At 45.7% G+C, this 19,617-nt stretch overlaps 10 non-coding genes across 10 annotated transcripts; all 10 read right to left on the reverse strand.

The window, feature by feature from the left end:
* Positions 1-6: 6 nt before the first annotated feature.
* LOC141208242 (U2 spliceosomal RNA) lies at positions 7-197 on the reverse strand. The gene has a single exon (XR_012278476.1). It is a non-coding gene; the product is annotated as a U2 spliceosomal RNA (small nuclear RNA).
* Positions 198-1,318: 1,121 nt separating this feature from the next.
* Positions 1,319-1,509, reverse strand: LOC141208243 (U2 spliceosomal RNA). Its single transcript, XR_012278477.1, has one exon. It is a non-coding gene; the product is annotated as a U2 spliceosomal RNA (small nuclear RNA).
* Positions 1,510-2,629: 1,120 nt separating this feature from the next.
* Positions 2,630-2,812, reverse strand: LOC141210609 (U2 spliceosomal RNA). Its single transcript, XR_012280761.1, has one exon. It is a non-coding gene; the product is annotated as a U2 spliceosomal RNA (small nuclear RNA).
* Positions 2,813-4,813: 2,001 nt separating this feature from the next.
* On the reverse strand, positions 4,814-5,004 carry LOC141208339 (U2 spliceosomal RNA). Its single transcript, XR_012278571.1, has one exon. It is a non-coding gene; the product is annotated as a U2 spliceosomal RNA (small nuclear RNA).
* A 1,120-nt stretch (positions 5,005-6,124) lies between these two features.
* Positions 6,125-6,315, reverse strand: LOC141209998 (U2 spliceosomal RNA). The gene has a single exon (XR_012280181.1). It is a non-coding gene; the product is annotated as a U2 spliceosomal RNA (small nuclear RNA).
* Positions 6,316-7,436: 1,121 nt separating this feature from the next.
* On the reverse strand, positions 7,437-7,627 carry LOC141208244 (U2 spliceosomal RNA). The gene has a single exon (XR_012278478.1). It is a non-coding gene; the product is annotated as a U2 spliceosomal RNA (small nuclear RNA).
* Positions 7,628-8,747: 1,120 nt separating this feature from the next.
* LOC141208245 (U2 spliceosomal RNA) lies at positions 8,748-8,938 on the reverse strand. The gene has a single exon (XR_012278479.1). It is a non-coding gene; the product is annotated as a U2 spliceosomal RNA (small nuclear RNA).
* A 1,120-nt stretch (positions 8,939-10,058) lies between these two features.
* On the reverse strand, positions 10,059-10,241 carry LOC141210610 (U2 spliceosomal RNA). The gene has a single exon (XR_012280762.1). It is a non-coding gene; the product is annotated as a U2 spliceosomal RNA (small nuclear RNA).
* A 2,001-nt stretch (positions 10,242-12,242) lies between these two features.
* On the reverse strand, positions 12,243-12,433 carry LOC141208350 (U2 spliceosomal RNA). The gene has a single exon (XR_012278582.1). It is a non-coding gene; the product is annotated as a U2 spliceosomal RNA (small nuclear RNA).
* Positions 12,434-18,532: 6,099 nt separating this feature from the next.
* On the reverse strand, positions 18,533-18,723 carry LOC141208246 (U2 spliceosomal RNA). Its single transcript, XR_012278480.1, has one exon. It is a non-coding gene; the product is annotated as a U2 spliceosomal RNA (small nuclear RNA).
* Positions 18,724-19,617: the final 894 nt, after the last annotated feature.

Raw genomic sequence — 19,617 nt, forward strand, 5'->3', positions numbered from 1 at the left:
TTAAAGAAGGGGTGCACCGGTCCTGGAGATACTGCAATACCAGGTCAATGCGTGGAGTGGACAGAGCAAGCTCTTTTTCCATCTCCCTGTTCTAAAAATCCATTTAATATATGGTCCCCAGATAGGGGACGTATCAGATATTAAACTGATAAGAACAGATACTACACTTGATCTTAGCCAAAAGGCCGAGAAGCGATAACCAGAATTGGTTTCCGACTACGGTGCCACCCAAGGATTCTGAAAAGTCCATTTGTGGAGATGGCCACCTGGACTCCCGTTAAGAAGACATGCTGTCAACCTCTAGATCCCTCACATGCCTGCACTTTTCGGCTTGCTGCTGCTGCAATCCACGCGTTTTAGATCTGCATAACTCCACCTCTTTTAGCACAGTACCCTCAACCCCCGGCTGTTCCCACCCACCTCAACACCGTTGGAAGGGAGGAGAACCAATTAAGGCGGGGGGGGGGGTGGAACGAGCACCTGTCTACCCTTAGCAGGAGGGTTGCTGATTAATTACCTCTCCTGCTGCTGCTGCTGCTGGATGTCCAGCAGCAGACTGAAGGTGGCTGCTGCTGTGCGCAGGTATATAAAGGCTCAGAGCCTATTATGACACGCGCAGCCAGCGTTCCATTGCCACATTCCGTCTACTGCAGGCGGGATACCTGGATGGCTGAATGTCACTGAGAAGCTCACAGAGACCGCCATAAGCAACAGTTTAAAAGAATGCCACAGACCAATCAACCAAACTTTTTGGGTTGGTTTCTCTTTTATAGTCTGCAGGCATTAAATGAAAGAAGTCAGTGTTCCAGCAGAGGGAGACAACGTTTCAGAAAAGGCATTGTAGCAAACCAAAAAAGAAATTTTAAGCGCAGCAGAGTAACCAGCTCACATACCTGTTAGCTCAGGTGAGTTTAAAAGGCTGCTGTTGATAACAAGGGCATTTGCTAAATAGATGGTGTGTGTGCAACAATATACTGAAAGGTCAATTATATTGTGCAGCTTATCTCACCACCTGTAGTTATTTAGGTGAAAGCTCCAAAATGCTTGCCTGATATGTCTGTTTATCCAAAAGGAAGTATAGAGGGAGAGCTAGATAGATAGCATTGCATTACATTACATTACATGGCAATGCAATGCACAGTTGCTGAAGTTGAACCAAAATGAGCTTGTCATCTGGCTTCTGCAACTTTTAACATGAAAAATCCAATGAGGAGAAGAAAAGCAAAGCCAAAGAGTCCATCCCAAAATCCGACAAACAAGCAAAATGAACAAAAAGCATTGAATTCAATTCTTTCTGATTTTAGAAACTGCATTAAAGAAGGGGTGCACCGGTCCTGGAGATACTGCAATACCAGGTCAATGCGTGGAGTGGACAGAGCAAGCTCTTTTTCCATCTCCCTGTTCTAAAAATCCATTTAATATATGGTCCCCAGATAGGGGACGTATCAGATATTAAACTGATAAGAACAGATACTACACTTGATCTTAGCCAAAAGGCCGAGAAGCGATAACCAGAATTGGTTTCCGACTACGGTGCCACCCAAGGATTCTGAAAAGTCCATTTGTGGAGATGGCCACCTGGACTCCCATTAAGAAGACATGCTGTCAACCTCTAGATCCCTCACATGCCTGCACTTTTCGGCTTGCTGCTGCTGCAATCCACGCGTTTTAGATCTGCATAACTCCACCTCTTTTAGCACAGTACCCTCAACCCCCGGCTGTTCCCACCCGCCTCAACACCGTTCGAAGGGAGGAGAACCAATTAAGGCGGGGGGGGGGTGGAACGAGCAGCTGTCTACCCTTAGCAGGAGGGTTGCTGATTAATTACCTCTCCTGCTGCTGCTGCTGCTGGCTGTCCAGCAGCAGACTGAAGGTGGCTGCTGCTGTGCGCAGGTATATAAAGGCTCAGAGCCTATTATGACACGCGCAGCCAGCGTTCCATTCCCACATTCCGTCTACTGCAGGCGGGATACCTGGATGGCTGAATGTCACTGAGAAGCTCACAGAGACCGCCATAAGCAACAGTTTAAAAGAATGCCACAGACTAATCAACCAAACTTTTTGGGTTGGTTTCTCTTTTATAGTCTGCAGGCATTAAATGAAAGAAGTCAGTGTTCCAGCAGAGGGAGACAACGTTTCAGAAAAGGCATTGTAGCAAACCAAAAAAGAAATTTTAAGCGCAGCAGAGTAACCAGCTCACATACCTGTTAGCTCAGGTGAGTTTAAAAGGCTGCTGTTGATAACAAGGGCATTTGCTAAATAGATGGTGTGTGTGCAACAATATACTGAAAGGTCAATTATATTGTGCAGCTTATCTCACCACCTGTAGTTATTTAGGTGAAAGCTCCAAAATGCTTGCCTAATATGTCTGTTTATCCAAAAGGAAGTATAGAGGGAGAGCTAGATAGATAGCATTGCATTACATTACATTACATGGCAATGCAATGCACAGTTGCTGAAGTTGAACCAAAATGAGCTTGTCATCTGGCTTCTGCAACTTTTAACATGAAAAATCCAATGAGGAGAAGAAAAGCAAAGCCAAAGAGTCCATCCCAAAATCCGACAAACAAGCAAAATGAACAAAAAGCATTGAATTCAATTCTTTCTGATTTTAGAAACTGCATTAAAGAAGGGGTGCACCGGTCCTGGAGATACTGCAATACCAGGTCAATGCGTGGAGTGGACAGAGCAAGCTCTTTTTCCATCTCCCTGTTCTAAAAATCCATTTAATATATGGTCCCCAGATAGGGGACGTATCAGATATTAAACTGATAAGAACAGATTTTTTTTTTTTTCGAAAGCCCGAATTCGTGTACAAAACCCGAGTGCGCTTAAAAAAGTGACAAGTGCCACAAAAAAAGTGCACTAGGATGCTGGTCTTCTTGAAACCCTCTCCAAAAGGAGAAGGGTCCCCCAAACCATTCCCCGTCCCTCCGAGCCAAAAGGCCACAGCGAGGAACCGGGACAAAAAGCCACCTCCAGCCGAAGCCAGAGGCGACCCAATCTTACCCCCAGCACCTGCCCGAGTTCTCACCCGAGCAAGGCACTGGGAGCCAAAGACTGTGCTCCCCTCCCGGAAGAGGGGAGCCAACAATGCTCTCCTCCCTAAAGAGGAGAGCCAGGGGGGATCAGGGGGGAGCGGAACCTGATGGCCACACACTCCCCCCCTAGACCTGCCAAAAGAGGAACCCGTAAGGGAACCGCATCCCGACAAAATCCTAGTAGGACGTGACACACGTGAATAAGTGGACACACAGTGACAAAGAAATTAAATAAATAGTGAAGGTTTCACAGTATAATACTGCCCGGACCTTCGACCGGGAATTGAATAATTCCCCATCCTAAGGCCAGAAGGCCCGGAATAAGGGTGTGTGCGAAGAAAGAAAATTTGAAGTGCTTGTGCAAATGTGCCATAAACTCAAGTGGGGTTCCCAATCCCAGTGAGTTAAGGCACCCCAGGGTCACCACTCCTGGGGCACTTCACACTTCGGGCTTTCGATCTTCCCCGGCCCAATGGCGTCGATCCTGGGGGGCCATGCTTTCCACCAGATGACTATATTAGCCACCTGGCGTACTAACAAGCGCCTAAACCCCAGTGTGCATAATGTATCAATCTACTAGGGCGGCCAACATCCAAAACCGCCTTTTCGAAAGATACTACACTTGATCTTAGCCAAAAGACCGAGAAGCGATAACCAGAATTGGTTTCCGACTACGGTGCCACCCAAGGATTCTGAAAAGTCCATTTGTGGAGATGGCCACCTGGACTCCCGTTAAGAAGACATGCTGTCAACCTCTAGATCCCTCACATGCCTGCACTTTTCGGCTTGCTGCTGCTGCAATCCACGCGTTTTAGATCTGCATAACTCCACCTCTTTTAGCACAGTACCCTCAACCCCCGGCTGTTCCCACCCGCCTCAACACCGTTGGAAGGGAGGAGAACCAATTAAGGCGGGGGGGGGGTGGAACGAGCAGCCGTCTACCCTTAGCAGGAGGGTTGCTGATTAATTACCTCTCCTGCTGCTGCTGCTGCTGGCTGTCCAGCAGCAGACTGAAGGTGGCTGCTGCTGTGCGCAGGTATATAAAGGCTCAGAGCCTATTATGACACGCGCAGCCAGCGTTCCATTGCCACATTCCGTCTACTGCAGGCGGGATACCTGGATGGCTGAATGTCACTGAGAAGCTCACAGAGACCGCCATAAGCAACAGTTTAAAAGAATGCCACAGACTAATCAACCAAACTTTTTGGGTTGGTTTCTCTTTTATAGTCTGCAGGCATTAAATGAAAGAAGTCAGTGTTCCAGCAGAGGGAGACAACGTTTCAGAAAAGGCATTGTAGCAAACCAAAAAAGAAATTTTAAGCGCAGCAGAGTAACCAGCTCACATACCTGTTAGCTCAGGTGAGTTTAAAAGGCTGCTGTTGATAACAAGGGCATTTGCTAAATAGATGGTGTGTGTGCAACAATATACTGAAAGGTCAATTATATTGTGCAGCTTATCTCACCACCTGTAGTTATTTAGGTGAAAGCTCCAAAATGCTTGCCTAATATGTCTGTTTATCCAAAAGGAAGTATAGAGGGAGAGCTAGATAGATAGCATTGCATTACATTACATTACATGGCAATGCAATGCACAGTTGCTGAAGTTGAACCAAAATGAGCTTGTCATCTGGCTTCTGCAACTTTTAACATGAAAAATCCAATGAGGAGAAGAAAAGCAAAGCCAAAGAGTCCATCCCAAAATCCGACAAACAAGCAAAATGAACAAAAAGCATTGAATTCAATTCTTTCTGATTTTAGAAACTGCATTAAAGAAGGGGTGCACCGGTCCTGGAGATACTGCAATACCAGGTCAATGCGTGGAGTGGACAGAGCAAGCTCTTTTTCCATCTCCTTGTTCTAAAAATCCATTTAATATATGGTCCCCAGATAGGGGACGTATCAGATATTAAACTGATAAGAACAGATACTACACTTGATCTTAGCCAAAAGGCCGAGAAGCGATAACCAGAATTGGTTTCCGACTACGGTGCCACCCAAGGATTCTGAAAAGTCCATTTGTGGAGATGGCCACCTGGACTCCCGTTAAGAAGACATGCTGTCAACCTCTAGATCCCTCACATGCCTGCACTTTTCGGCTTGCTGCTGCTGCAATCCACGCGTTTTAGATCTGCATAACTCCACCTCTTTTAGCACAGTACCCTCAACCCCCGGCTGTTCCCACCCGCCTCAACACCGTTGGAAGGGAGGAGAACCAATTAAGGCGGGGGGGGGGTGGAACGAGCAGCTGTCTACCCTTAGCAGGAGGGTTGCTGATTAATTACCTCTCCTGCTGCTGCTGCTGCTGGCTGTCCAGCAGCAGACTGAAGGTGGCTGCTGCTGTGCGCAGGTATATAAAGGCTCAGAGCCTATTATGACACGCGCAGCCAGCGTTCCATTGCCACATTCCGTCTACTGCAGGCGGGATACCTGGATGGCTGAATGTCACTGAGAAGCTCACAGAGACCGCCATAAGCAACAGTTTAAAAGAATGCCACAGACTAATCAACCAAACTTTTTGGGTTGGTTTCTCTTTTATAGTCTGCAGGCATTAAATGAAAGAAGTCAGTGTTCCAGCAGAGGGAGACAACGTTTCAGAAAAGGCATTGTAGCAAACCAAAAAAGAAATTTTAAGCGCAGCAGAGTAACCAGCTCACATACCTGTTAGCTCAGGTGAGTTTAAAAGGCTGCTGTTGATAACAAGGGCATTTGCTAAATAGATGGTGTGTGTGCAACAATATACTGAAAGGTCAATTATATTGTGCAGCTTATCTCACCACCTGTAGTTATTTAGGTGAAAGCTCCAAAATGCTTGCCTAATATGTCTGTTTATCCAAAAGGAAGTATAGAGGGAGAGCTAGATAGATAGCATTGCATTACATTACATTACATGGCAATGCAATGCACAGTTGCTGAAGTTGAACCAAAATGAGCTTGTCATCTGGCTTCTGCAACTTTTAACATGAAAAATCCAATGAGGAGAAGAAAAGCAAAGCCAAAGAGTCCATCCCAAAATCCGACAAACAAGCAAAATGAACAAAAAGCATTGAATTCAATTCTTTCTGATTTTAGAAACTGCATTAAAGAAGGGGTGCACCGGTCCTGGAGATACTGCAATACCAGGTCAATGCGTGGAGTGAACAGAGCAAGCTCTTTTTCCATCTCCCTGTTCTAAAAATCCATTTAATATATGGTCCCCAGATAGGGGACGTATCAGATATTAAACTGATAAGAACAGATACTACACTTGATCTTAGCCAAAAGGCCGAGAAGCGATAACCAGAATTGGTTTCCGACTACGGTGCCACCCAAGGATTCTGAAAAGTCCATTTGTGGAGATGGCCACCTGGACTCCCGTTAAGAAGACATGCTGTCAACCTCTAGATCCCTCACATGCCTGCACTTTTCGGCTTGCTGCTGCTGCAATCCACGCGTTTTAGATCTGCATAACTCCACCTCTTTTAGCACAGTACCCTCAACCCCCGGCTGTTCCCACCCACCTCAACACCGTTGGAAGGGAGGAGAACCAATTAAGGCGGGGGGGGGGGTGGAACGAGCACCTGTCTACCCTTAGCAGGAGGGTTGCTGATTAATTACCTCTCCTGCTGCTGCTGCTGCTGGCTGTCCAGCAGCAGACTGAAGGTGGCTGCTGCTGTGCGCAGGTATATAAAGGCTCAGAGCCTATTATGACACGCGCAGCCAGCGTTCCATTGCCACATTCCGTCTACTGCAGGCGGGATACCTGGATGGCTGAATGTCACTGAGAAGCTCACAGAGACCGCCATAAGCAACAGTTTAAAAGAATGCCACAGACTAATCAACCAAACTTTTTGGGTTGGTTTCTCTTTTATAGTCTGCAGGCATTAAATGAAAGAAGTCAGTGTTCCAGCAGAGGGAGACAACGTTTCAGAAAAGGCATTGTAGCAAACCAAAAAAGAAATTTTAAGCGCAGCAGAGTAACCAGCTCACATACCTGTTAGCTCAGGTGAGTTTAAAAGGCTGCTGTTGATAACAAGGGCATTTGCTAAATAGATGGTGTGTGTGCAACAATATACTGAAAGGTCAATTATATTGTGCAGCTTATCTCACCACCTGTAGTTATTTAGGTGAAAGCTCCAAAATGCTTGCCTGATATGTCTGTTTATCCAAAAGGAAGTATAGAGGGAGAGCTAGATAGATAGCATTGCATTACATTACATTACATGGCAATGCAATGCACAGTTGCTGAAGTTGAACCAAAATGAGCTTGTCATCTGGCTTCTGCAACTTTTAACATGAAAAATCCAATGAGGAGAAGAAAAGCAAAGCCAAAGAGTCCATCCCAAAATCCGACAAACAAGCAAAATGAACAAAAAGCATTGAATTCAATTCTTTCTGATTTTAGAAACTGCATTAAAGAAGGGGTGCACCGGTCCTGGAGATACTGCAATACCAGGTCAATGCGTGGAGTGGACAGAGCAAGCTCTTTTTCCATCTCCCTGTTCTAAAAATCCATTTAATATATGGTCCCCAGATAGGGGACGTATCAGATATTAAACTGATAAGAACAGATACTACACTTGATCTTAGCCAAAAGGCCGAGAAGCGATAACCAGAATTGGTTTCCGACTACGGTGCCACCCAAGGATTCTGAAAAGTCCATTTGTGGAGATGGCCACCTGGACTCCCATTAAGAAGACATGCTGTCAACCTCTAGATCCCTCACATGCCTGCACTTTTCGGCTTGCTGCTGCTGCAATCCACGCGTTTTAGATCTGCATAACTCCACCTCTTTTAGCACAGTACCCTCAACCCCCGGCTGTTCCCACCCGCCTCAACACCGTTCGAAGGGAGGAGAACCAATTAAGGCGGGGGGGGGGTGGAACGAGCAGCTGTCTACCCTTAGCAGGAGGGTTGCTGATTAATTACCTCTCCTGCTGCTGCTGCTGCTGGCTGTCCAGCAGCAGACTGAAGGTGGCTGCTGCTGTGCGCAGGTATATAAAGGCTCAGAGCCTATTATGACACGCGCAGCCAGCGTTCCATTCCCACATTCCGTCTACTGCAGGCGGGATACCTGGATGGCTGAATGTCACTGAGAAGCTCACAGAGACCGCCATAAGCAACAGTTTAAAAGAATGCCACAGACTAATCAACCAAACTTTTTGGGTTGGTTTCTCTTTTATAGTCTGCAGGCATTAAATGAAAGAAGTCAGTGTTCCAGCAGAGGGAGACAACGTTTCAGAAAAGGCATTGTAGCAAACCAAAAAAGAAATTTTAAGCGCAGCAGAGTAACCAGCTCACATACCTGTTAGCTCAGGTGAGTTTAAAAGGCTGCTGTTGATAACAAGGGCATTTGCTAAATAGATGGTGTGTGTGCAACAATATACTGAAAGGTCAATTATATTGTGCAGCTTATCTCACCACCTGTAGTTATTTAGGTGAAAGCTCCAAAATGCTTGCCTAATATGTCTGTTTATCCAAAAGGAAGTATAGAGGGAGAGCTAGATAGATAGCATTGCATTACATTACATTACATGGCAATGCAATGCACAGTTGCTGAAGTTGAACCAAAATGAGCTTGTCATCTGGCTTCTGCAACTTTTAACATGAAAAATCCAATGAGGAGAAGAAAAGCAAAGCCAAAGAGTCCATCCCAAAATCCGACAAACAAGCAAAATGAACAAAAAGCATTGAATTCAATTCTTTCTGATTTTAGAAACTGCATTAAAGAAGGGGTGCACCGGTCCTGGAGATACTGCAATACCAGGTCAATGCGTGGAGTGGACAGAGCAAGCTCTTTTTCCATCTCCCTGTTCTAAAAATCCATTTAATATATGGTCCCCAGATAGGGGACGTATCAGATATTAAACTGATAAGAACAGATACTACACTTGATCTTAGCCAAAAGGCCGAGAAGCGATAACCAGAATTGGTTTCCGACTACGGTGCCACCCAAGGATTCTGAAAAGTCCATTTGTGGAGATGGCCACCTGGACTCCCGTTAAGAAGACATGCTGTCAACCTCTAGATCCCTCACATGCCTGCACTTTTCGGCTTGCTGCTGCTGCAATCCACGCGTTTTAGATCTGCATAACTCCACCTCTTTTAGCACAGTACCCTCAACCCCCGGCTGTTCCCACCCGCCTCAACACCGTTGGAAGGGAGGAGAACCAATTAAGGCGGGGGGGGGGTGGACCGAGCAGCTGTCTACCCTTAGCAGGAGGGTTGCTGATTAATTACCTCTCCTGCTGCTGCTGCTGCTGGCTGTCCAGCAGCAGACTGAAGGTGGCTGCTGCTGTGCGCAGGTATATAAAGGCTCAGAGCCTATTATGACACGCGCAGCCAGCGTTCCATTGCCACATTCCGTCTACTGCAGGCGGGATACCTGGATGGCTGAATGTCACTGAGAAGCTCACAGAGACCGCAATAAGCAACAGTTTAAAAGAATGCCACAGACTAATCAACCAAACTTTTTGGGTTGGTTTCTCTTTTATAGTCTGCAGGCATTAAATGAAAGAAGTCAGTGTTCCAGCAGAGGGAGACAACGTTTCAGAAAAGGCATTGTAGCAAACCAAAAAAGAAATTTTAAGCGCAGCAGAGTAACCAGCTCACATACCTGTTAGCTCAGGTGAGTTTAAAAGGCTGCTGTTGATAACAAGGGCATTTGCTAAATAGATGGTGTGTGTGCAACAATATACTGAAAGGTCAATTATATTGTGCAGCTTATCTCACCACCTGTAGTTATTTAGGTGAAAGCTCCAAAATGCTTGCCTAATATGTCTGTTTATCCAAAAGGAAGTATAGAGGGAGAGCTAGATAGATAGCATTGCATTACATTACATTACATGGCAATGCAATGCACAGTTGCTGAAGTTGAACCAAAATGAGCTTGTCATCTGGCTTCTGCAACTTTTAACATGAAAAATCCAATGAGGAGAAGAAAAGCAAAGCCAAAGAGTCCATCCCAAAATCCGACAAACAAGCAAAATGAACAAAAAGCATTGAATTCAATTCTTTCTGATTTTAGAAACTGCATTAAAGAAGGGGTGCACCGGTCCTGGAGATACTGCAATACCAGGTCAATGCGTGGAGTGGACAGAGCAAGCTCTTTTTCCATCTCCCTGTTCTAAAAATCCATTTAATATATGGTCCCCAGATAGGGGACGTATCAGATATTAAACTGATAAGAACAGATTTTTTTTTTTTTCGAAAGCCCGAATTCGTGTACAAAACCCGAGTGCGCTTAAAAAAGTGACAAGTGCCACAAAAAAAGTGCACTAGGATGCTGGTCTTCTTGAAACCCTCTCCAAAAGGAGAAGGGTCCCCCAAACCATTCCCCGTCCCTCCGAGCCAAAAGGCCACAGCGAGGAACCGGGACAAAAAGCCACCTCCAGCCGAAGCCAGAGGCGACCCAATCTTACCCCCAGCACCTGCCCGAGTTCTCACCCGAGCAAGGCACTGGGAGCCAAAGACTGTGCTCCCCTCCCGGAAGAGGGGAGCCAACAATGCTCTCCTCCCTAAAGAGGAGAGCCAGGGGGGATCAGGGGGGAGCGGAACCTGATGGCCACACACTCCCCCCCTAGACCTGCCAAAAGAGGAACCCGTAAGGGAACCGCATCCCGACAAAATCCTAGTAGGACGTGACACACGTGAATAAGTGGACACACAGTGACAAAGAAATTAAATAAATAGTGAAGGTTTCACAGTATAATACTGCCCGGACCTTCGACCGGGAATTGAATAATTCCCCATCCTAAGGCCAGAAGGCCCGGAATAAGGGTGTGTGCGAAGAAAGAAAATTTGAAGTGCTTGTGCAAATGTGCCATAAACTCAAGTGGGGTTCCCAATCCCAGTGAGTTAAGGCACCCCAGGGTCACCACTCCTGGGGCACTTCACACTTCGGGCTTTCGATCTTCCCCGGCCCAATGGCGTCGATCCTGGGGGGCCATGCTTTCCACCAGATGACTATATTAGCCACCTGGCGTACTAACAAGCGCCTAAACCCCAGTGTGCATAATGTATCAATCTACTAGGGCGGCCAACATCCAAAACCGCCTTTTCGAAAGATACTACACTTGATCTTAGCCAAAAGACCGAGAAGCGATAACCAGAATTGGTTTCCGACTACGGTGCCACCCAAGGATTCTGAAAAGTCCATTTGTGGAGATGGCCACCTGGACTCCCGTTAAGAAGACATGCTGTCAACCTCTAGATCCCTCACATGCCTGCACTTTTCGGCTTGCTGCTGCTGCAATCCACGCGTTTTAGATCTGCATAACTCCACCTCTTTTAGCACAGTACCCTCAACCCCCGGCTGTTCCCACCCGCCTCAACACCGTTGGAAGGGAGGAGAACCAATTAAGGCGGGGGGGGGGTGGAACGAGCAGCCGTCTACCCTTAGCAGGAGGGTTGCTGATTAATTACCTCTCCTGCTGCTGCTGCTGCTGGCTGTCCAGCAGCAGACTGAAGGTGGCTGCTGCTGTGCGCAGGTATATAAAGGCTCAGAGCCTATTATGACACGCGCAGCCAGCGTTCCATTGCCACATTCCGTCTACTGCAGGCGGGATACCTGGATGGCTGAATGTCACTGAGAAGCTCACAGAGACCGCCATAAGCAACAGTTTAAAAGAATGCCACAGACTAATCAACCAAACTTTTTGGGTTGGTTTCTCTTTTATAGTCTGCAGGCATTAAATGAAAGAAGTCAGTGTTCCAGCAGAGGGAGACAACGTTTCAGAAAAGGCATTGTAGCAAACCAAAAAAGAAATTTTAAGCGCAGCAGAGTAACCAGCTCACATACCTGTTAGCTCAGGTGAGTTTAAAAGGCTGCTGTTGATAACAAGGGCATTTGCTAAATAGATGGTGTGTGTGCAACAATATACTGAAAGGTCAATTATATTGTGCAGCTTATCTCACCACCTGTAGTTATTTAGGTGAAAGCTCCAAAATGCTTGCCTAATATGTCTGTTTATCCAAAAGGAAGTATAGAGGGAGAGCTAGATAGATAGCATTGCATTACATTACATTACATGGCAATGCAATGCACAGTTGCTGAAGTTGAACCAAAATGAGCTTGTCATCTGGCTTCTGCAACTTTTAACATGAAAAATCCAATGAGGAGAAGAAAAGCAAAGCCAAAGAGTCCATCCCAAAATCCGACAAACAAGCAAAATGAACAAAAAGCATTGAATTCAATTCTTTCTGATTTTAGAAACTGCATTAAAGAAGGGGTGCACCGGTCCTGGAGATACTGCAATACCAGGTCAATGCGTGGAGTGGACAGAGCAAGCTCTTTTTCCATCTCCTTGTTCTAAAAATCCATTTAATATATGGTCCCCAGATAGGGGACGTATCAGATATTAAACTGATAAGAACAGATACTACACTTGATCTTAGCCAAAAGGCCGAGAAGCGATAACCAGAATTGGTTTCCGACTACGGTGCCACCCAAGGATTCTGAAAAGTCCATTTGTGGAGATGGCCACCTGGACTCCCGTTAAGAAGACATGCTGTCAACCTCTAGATGTTATGTTCTGCTACCAAAGCTAAGGAAAGAGAGGAGATCTGTCCCTACTATAAGACTCAGCTGAATCCCTACGATGTAACAGGGAACCTGATCCTGCGATCAGACCTGCTAAAGTCCTAATCTAGTCTGTACGGAGACCTATAGATTTGGGGAGGGAATCCCTACAAGTACTAAGGACTGGGAGGAATATGGGACACCTCCTAACAGAAATAGCAGCAGACAGACGAACAAACAAAATAGATAGAACCTAGAGGTCCGTAGACCAAGCAAACTAACAGAGTTAGATACAGAGCACAGGCTAGCTAGAAAGTAGATATACAATGAAGTCCAGCAAAGCCAGAAGGGCGGAGCAGGATTAAATAGGCCAACAAGGTCATGTGACCAGCAAAGGAAAAAAAACCTAACAGCAAGGTTCTAACAGTACCCCCCCTTCTAAGAGGATCCTCCGGATCCCCTAGGACCAGGCTTATCAGGAAATCTCCTGTGAAACGCTCTGATAAGTCTGGACGCGGAAACATCATCTGACCTCACCCAAGAGTTATCCTCGGGTCCGAAACCTTTCCAGGCCACAAGATACTGCAAACTACCTCTATACCGTCTAGAGTCAAGGATGCGAGAAATTTCATATTCCCCGTCCTCCACCACCGGAGGAACAGAGGCAGAGGCGTCACCATCCGACACAACAGCTTTTTTTAACAGAGAGACATGAAAGACCGGATTAATTCTCCAGGAGGTAGGAACCTCCAACCTAACAGCAGATTGGTTGACAACCTGAAGCACCTTAAAGGGCCCTACAAACTTGGGACCCAATTTCCTAGAAGGAATCCTCAACCGCAGATTCCTAGAGGACAACCAAACCATGTCACCAACAGCGAACAAAACCTCCTGTCGTTTCCTATCAAAGTAGTCTTTAGATTTTCTGTTGGCCTCCTGAAGATTACCACGCACATCCGTCCAAACTCTTTCCAAATCACCGGAAAAATTCTCCTCCTCAGGCACGGCCGATCCCAACTTGGAGAACGACCCAAACGACGGATGTCTCCCAGAACAACAAAAAAAAGGCGAACAACCAGCAGAAGAAGATGTATGATTGTTCAGAGCAAATTCGGCAAGTGGCAGAAACTCAGACCACCCCTCTTGATTGTCTGCCACAAAACAACGCAAGAACTGCTCAACATCCTGGTTTTTCCTTTCTGTCTGGCCATTAGATTCAGGATGATATCCGGACGAAAACGACAAATGAATTCCCAACCTGTCACAAAAGGCACGCCAAAAACGAGCCACGAACTGAGGACCCCTATCAGAAACAATGTCAGTAGGAACGCCATGAAGTCTGACAATTTCCTTGACAAAGGCCTTAGCGAGAGTTTTAGCGCAGGGCAGTTTGACGAAGGGAACCAAGTGACACATCTTGCTAAAACGGTCCACGACCACCCAGATGACAGTAAAACCCTCAGAGGGGGGAAGGTCAGTTATAAAGTCCATAGCCAAATGTGTCCAAGGAGCACTGGGGACCTCCAAAGGACAAAGCAACCCCGCAGCAGGAGTATGTGAGGACTTAGATCTAGCACATATAGTACATTGGCGCACCCACTTAATGACTTCCTTCTGCCATCCAGGCCACCAAAAACTGCGACCCACCAGTCTCTTGGTCTCAGAGATTCCGGGATGACCTGCCAACCGAGATTCGTGACACTCAACAAACAAATCTCTCCTAAAGGTCCCAGGCACAAACAACCTCCCATGAGGAGTGTTAGATGGGGCATTCTCCTGAGCTTTAAGAATCTCATCTTCCAAAACGGAGTCTAAAGCAGCTATCACAACACCTTCTTGTAAAATGTTTTCCTCTTTCTCAGCACCGACTATGGGAGAAAAACTGCGAGACAAGGCATCCGCCTTAACATTCTTAGTACCAGGGATGTAAGTAACGGAGAAATTAAACCGCGAGAAAAACAGTGCCCACCTAGCCTGACGGGCATTCAGGCGCTTGGCAGCGTCAAGATATATCAGATTTTTATGATCCGTAAGAACCTGAACGGGAAATTCCGCACCTTCCAAGAAGTGGCGCCAGTGTTCAAATGCGAGTTTAATAGCCAATAATTCCCGATTACCAATATCGTAATTCAATTCAGTCTCCGAAAATTTTTTTGAAAAAAAGGCACAGGGATGTAATCCATCCCCGTTATCCTGAGACAATACTGCGCCAACCCCCACAGAGGAAGCATCAACCTCAACCAAAAACGGCCTAGTAACATCAGGCTGCATAAGGATGGGAGCAGAGGTGAACCTCTCCTTGAGATACACAAAAGCTTCAATGGCCTCAGAAGACCACTGAACCGCATCAGCACCTTTCCTGGTGAGATCAGTCAGAGGTTTGACAATACTAGAAAAATTTTTTATGAATTTTCTATAGTAATTGGCGAAACCCAAAAACCTCTGTATTGATTTCAAACCAATAGGCCTAGGCCATTCCTGCACAGCCTGAACCTTAACCGGATCCATCTCAAAACCTTTGCTGGAGATAATGTAGCCCAAAAAACTAATTCTCTGTACAGCGAACTCACATTTCTCCAGCTTAGCAAAAAGCGAATTGTCCATTAATAACTGTAATACCTCACGCACGCTCCGCCAATGAGACTCCAGATCTGGCGAATAAATCAAAATGTCATCCAAATACACAACCACATTTTTACCAATCAAAGGTCTAAGGATGTCATTAATCAGATTCTGAAAAAATGCAGGAGCATTAGTAAGACCAAAAGGCATAACCAGATTCTCAAAATGACCCACAGGAGTGTTAAAAGCAGTCTTCCATTCATCACCCTCCTTCATGCGCAACAGATTGTATGCCCCCTTAAGGTCAATTTTAGAGAACCACTTGGCCCCCAGTAACTGGTTAAACAGATCAGGAATCAATGGCAGTGGGTAAGGATTGCGTACCGTAATTTTGTTAATCTCACGAAAATCCAGACAAGGACGTAAACCGCCGTCCTTTTTTTTTACAAAAAAAAATCCAACCGCCACAGGAGACTTAGAGGGCCTAATGTGACCGGCGGCCAAACTTGTCTGTATGTATTCCTCCAAAGCCTTCCTCTCAGGAATAGTAAGGTTAAATAAACGACTTTTAGGAAGAGTCGCTCCAGGGACAAATTCAATAGAACAATCATAGTCTCTATGGGGAGGCAAAACCTGCGATTCTTTCTCAGAAAAAACTCTCCAAAAATCCTGAATAGGAACAGGCAATTCTCCCCTATCCAAAGCTGCAATACGCCCGTTACAACACTTGTCATAACATTTATGGCTCCAGGATTTAATTTCACTGGTAGACCAATCCAGTACAGGATTGTGAAATTTTAACCAGGGCAAACCCAATATTACTGGAGAAGGCAAGTTATTCAACACTACCAAATCCAATTTCTCATGGTGAACACCATTAATAGTGAGAGGAAATTCACTGACCTTGAGAGTAATATTCTTCAAAGGGGAGCCATCCACAGAAACCACAGCAATGGGGGATGATAAAGGTTCAGGTTTTAAATTGAGTTTTTCCACGAATCCCCCATCAATAACATTCAGTGTAGACCCGCAATCAACAAACACCCGAAATTCCATTAATTTTTCCTGAGCAATCGTGGAAGCAGCTAAAAATATACCCTTGGAATTTAAACAGGCAATACGGGCGTGACTGACCATTTTTTTTTCTTTCTTCATACGAAGCTCACAGCCTTTAATCAAATGACCAGATTTTCCACAATAGAAACACAAGCCTTCTGAAAAACGACGGTGTTTTTCTTGAGAGCGAGGTGCCACCGATCCAATCTCCATCGGTTCACCACTGTTAGTACACACATTATCATAACCAGAAACTGACATAGCAGAGGATTTGCTCTCATTAACCCTAGCACGCAGTCTTCTGTCCACCCGTATAGCTAATTGCATAGCCTGTTGCAAATCCTCAGGTGTAGGATAAGCAATTAGCAGGTCTTTAACCTTTTCACTGAGCCCAGCAAGAAATAGACTTTTCAGAGCAGAATCGTTCCACCCTGTTTGAGTGGACCAACGACGAAAATGTGTACAATATTTTTCCATATTACCTGATCCTTGTTTTAAACGTCTCAACTCAGTCTCAGCTGATGCCACACGGTCAGGATCATCATATAATAGTCCTAAAGCAGAAAAAAAACTATCCACTGATCTGAAGCATGTATCACTAGGTTGCAAAGAAAAGGCCCACTCCTGAGGCTCTTTGCGCAAAAGTGACATTATGAACCCTACGCGCTGGGATTCATCCCCAGAGGACTTGGGTCTCAAACGAAAATACAATAAGCAAGCATTTTTAAATGAAAAAAATTCTCGATGTTCACCAAAAAATAAATCCGGCAAACATACCTTAGGCTCCAAGAAATATGCTCCAGGACAGTTACTCACGTGCTGACGGAGCTCGGCCACTTCCAGAGAGAGTCCCTGCAGGTGTTTAGCCAAATCCTGAACCGACACCATGATGGAACAAAAAAAAATCTTTCCTTAGAGAATTTACAGGCTGGACTTACTGTTATGTTCTGCTACCAAAGCTAAGGAAAGAGAGGAGATCTGTCCCTACTATAAGACTCAGCTGAATCCCTACGATGTAACAGGGAACCTGATCCTGCGATCAGACCTGCTAAAGTCCTAATCTAGTCTGTACGGAGACCTATAGATTTGGGGAGGGAATCCCTACAAGTACTAAGGACTGGGAGGAATATGGGACACCTCCTAACAGAAATAGCAGCAGACAGACGAACAAACAAAATAGATAGAACCTAGAGGTCCGTAGACCAAGCAAACTAACAGAGTTAGATACAGAGCACAGGCTAGCTAGAAAGTAGATATACAATGAAGTCCAGCAAAGCCAGAAGGGCGGAGCAGGATTAAATAGGCCAACAAGGTCATGTGACCAGCAAAGGAAAAAAAACCTAACAGCAAGGTTCTAACACTAGATCCCTCACATGCCTGCACTTTTCGGCTTGCTGCTGCTGCAATCCACGCGTTTTAGATCTGCATAACTCCACCTCTTTTAGCACAGTACCCTCAACCCCCGGCTGTTCCCACCCGCCTCAACACCGTTGGAAGGGAGGAGAACCAATTAAGGCGGGGGGGGGGTGGAACGAGCAGCTGTCTACCCTTAGCAGGAGGGTTGCTGATTAATTACCTCTCCTGCTGCTGCTGCTGCTGGCTGTCCAGCAGCAGACTGAAGGTGGCTGCTGCTGTGCGCAGGTATATAAAGGCTCAGAGCCTATTATGACACGCGCAGCCAGCGTTCCATTGCCACATTCCGTCTACTGCAGGCGGGATACCTGGATGGCTGAATGTCACTGAGAAGCTCACAGAGACCACCATAAGCAACAGTTTAAAAGAATGCCACAGACTAATCAACCAAACTTTTTGGGTTGGTTTCTCTTTTATAGTCTGCAGGCATTAAATGAAAGAAGTCAGTGTTCCAGCAGAGGGAGACAACGTTTCAGAAAAGGCATTGTAGCAAACCAAAAAAGAAATTTTAAGCGCAGCAGAGTAACCAGCTCACATACCTGTTAGCTCAGGTGAGTTTAAAAGGCTGCTGTTGATAACAAGGGCATTTGCTAAATAGATGGTGTGTGTGCAACAATATACTGAAAGGTCAATTATATTGTGCAGCTTATCTCACCACCTGTAGTTATTTAGGTGAAAGCTCCAAAATGCTTGCCTAATATGTCTGTTTATCCAAAAGGAAGTATAGAGGGAGAGCTAGATAGATAGCATTGCATTACATTACATTACATGGCAATGCAATGCACAGTTGCTGAAGTTGAACCAAAATGAGCTTGTCATCTGGCTTCTGCAACTTTTAACATGAAAAATCCAATGAGGAGAAGAAAAGCAAAGCCAAAGAGTCCATCCCAAAATCCGACAAACAAGCAAAATGAACAAAAAGCATTGAATTCAATTCTTTCTGATTTTAGAAACTGCATTAAAGAAGGGGTGCACCGGTCCTGGAGATACTGCAATACCAGGTCAATGCGTGGAGTGGACAGAGCAAGCTCTTTTTCCATCTCCCTGTTCTAAAAATCCATTTAATATATGGTCCCCAGATAGGGGACGTATCAGATATTAAACTGATAAGAACAGATACTACACTTGATCTTAGCCAAAAGGCCGAGAAGCGATAACCAGAATTGGTTTCCGACTACGGTGCCACCCAAGGATTCTGAAAAGTCCATTTGTGGAGATGGCCACCTGGACTCCCGTTAAGAAGACATGCTGTCAACCTCTAGATCCCTCACATGCCTGCACTTTTCGGCTTGCTGCTGCTGCAATCCACGCGTTTTAGATCTGCATAACTCCACCTCTTTTAGCACAGTACCCTCAACCCCCGGCTGTTCCCACCCGCCTCAACACCGTTGGAAGGGAGGAGAACCAATTAAGGCGGGGGGGGGGTGGAACGAGCAGCTGTCTACCCTTAGCAGGAGGGTTGCTGATTAATTACCTCTCCTGCTGCTGCTGCTGCTGGCTGTCCAGCAGCAGACTGAAGGTGGCTGCTGCTGTGCGCAGGTATATAAAGGCTCAGAGCCTATTATGACACGCGCAGCCAGCGTTCCATTGCCACATTCCGTCTACTGCAGGCGGGATACCTGGATGGCTGAATGTCACTGAGAAGCTCACAGAGACCGCCATAAGCAACAGTTTAAAAGAATGCCACAGACTAATCAACCAAACTTTTTGGGTTGGTTTCTCTTTTATAGTCTGCAGGCATTAAATGAAAGAAGTCAGTGTTCCAGCAGAGGGAGACAACGTTTCAGAAAAGGCATTGTAGCAAACCAAAAAAGAAATTTTAAGCACAGCAGAGTAACCAGCTCACATACCTGTTAGCTCAGGTGAGTTTAAAAGGCTGCTGTTGATAACAAGGGCATTTGCTAAATAGATGGTGTGTGTGCAACAATATACTGAAAGGTCAATTATATTGTGCAGCTTATCTCACCACCTGTAGTTATTTAGGTGAAAGCTCCAAAATGCTTGCCTAATATGTCTGTTTATCCAAAAGGAAGTATAGAGGGAGAGCTA

The sequence above is a fragment of the Phyllobates terribilis genome, unplaced genomic scaffold (assembly GCF_046119375.1).
Source record: "Phyllobates terribilis strain yellow unplaced genomic scaffold, ASM4611937v1 Scaffold_169__1_contigs__length_4117513, whole genome shotgun sequence".
NCBI classification, from domain to species: Eukaryota; Metazoa; Chordata; class Amphibia; order Anura; family Dendrobatidae; genus Phyllobates; species Phyllobates terribilis.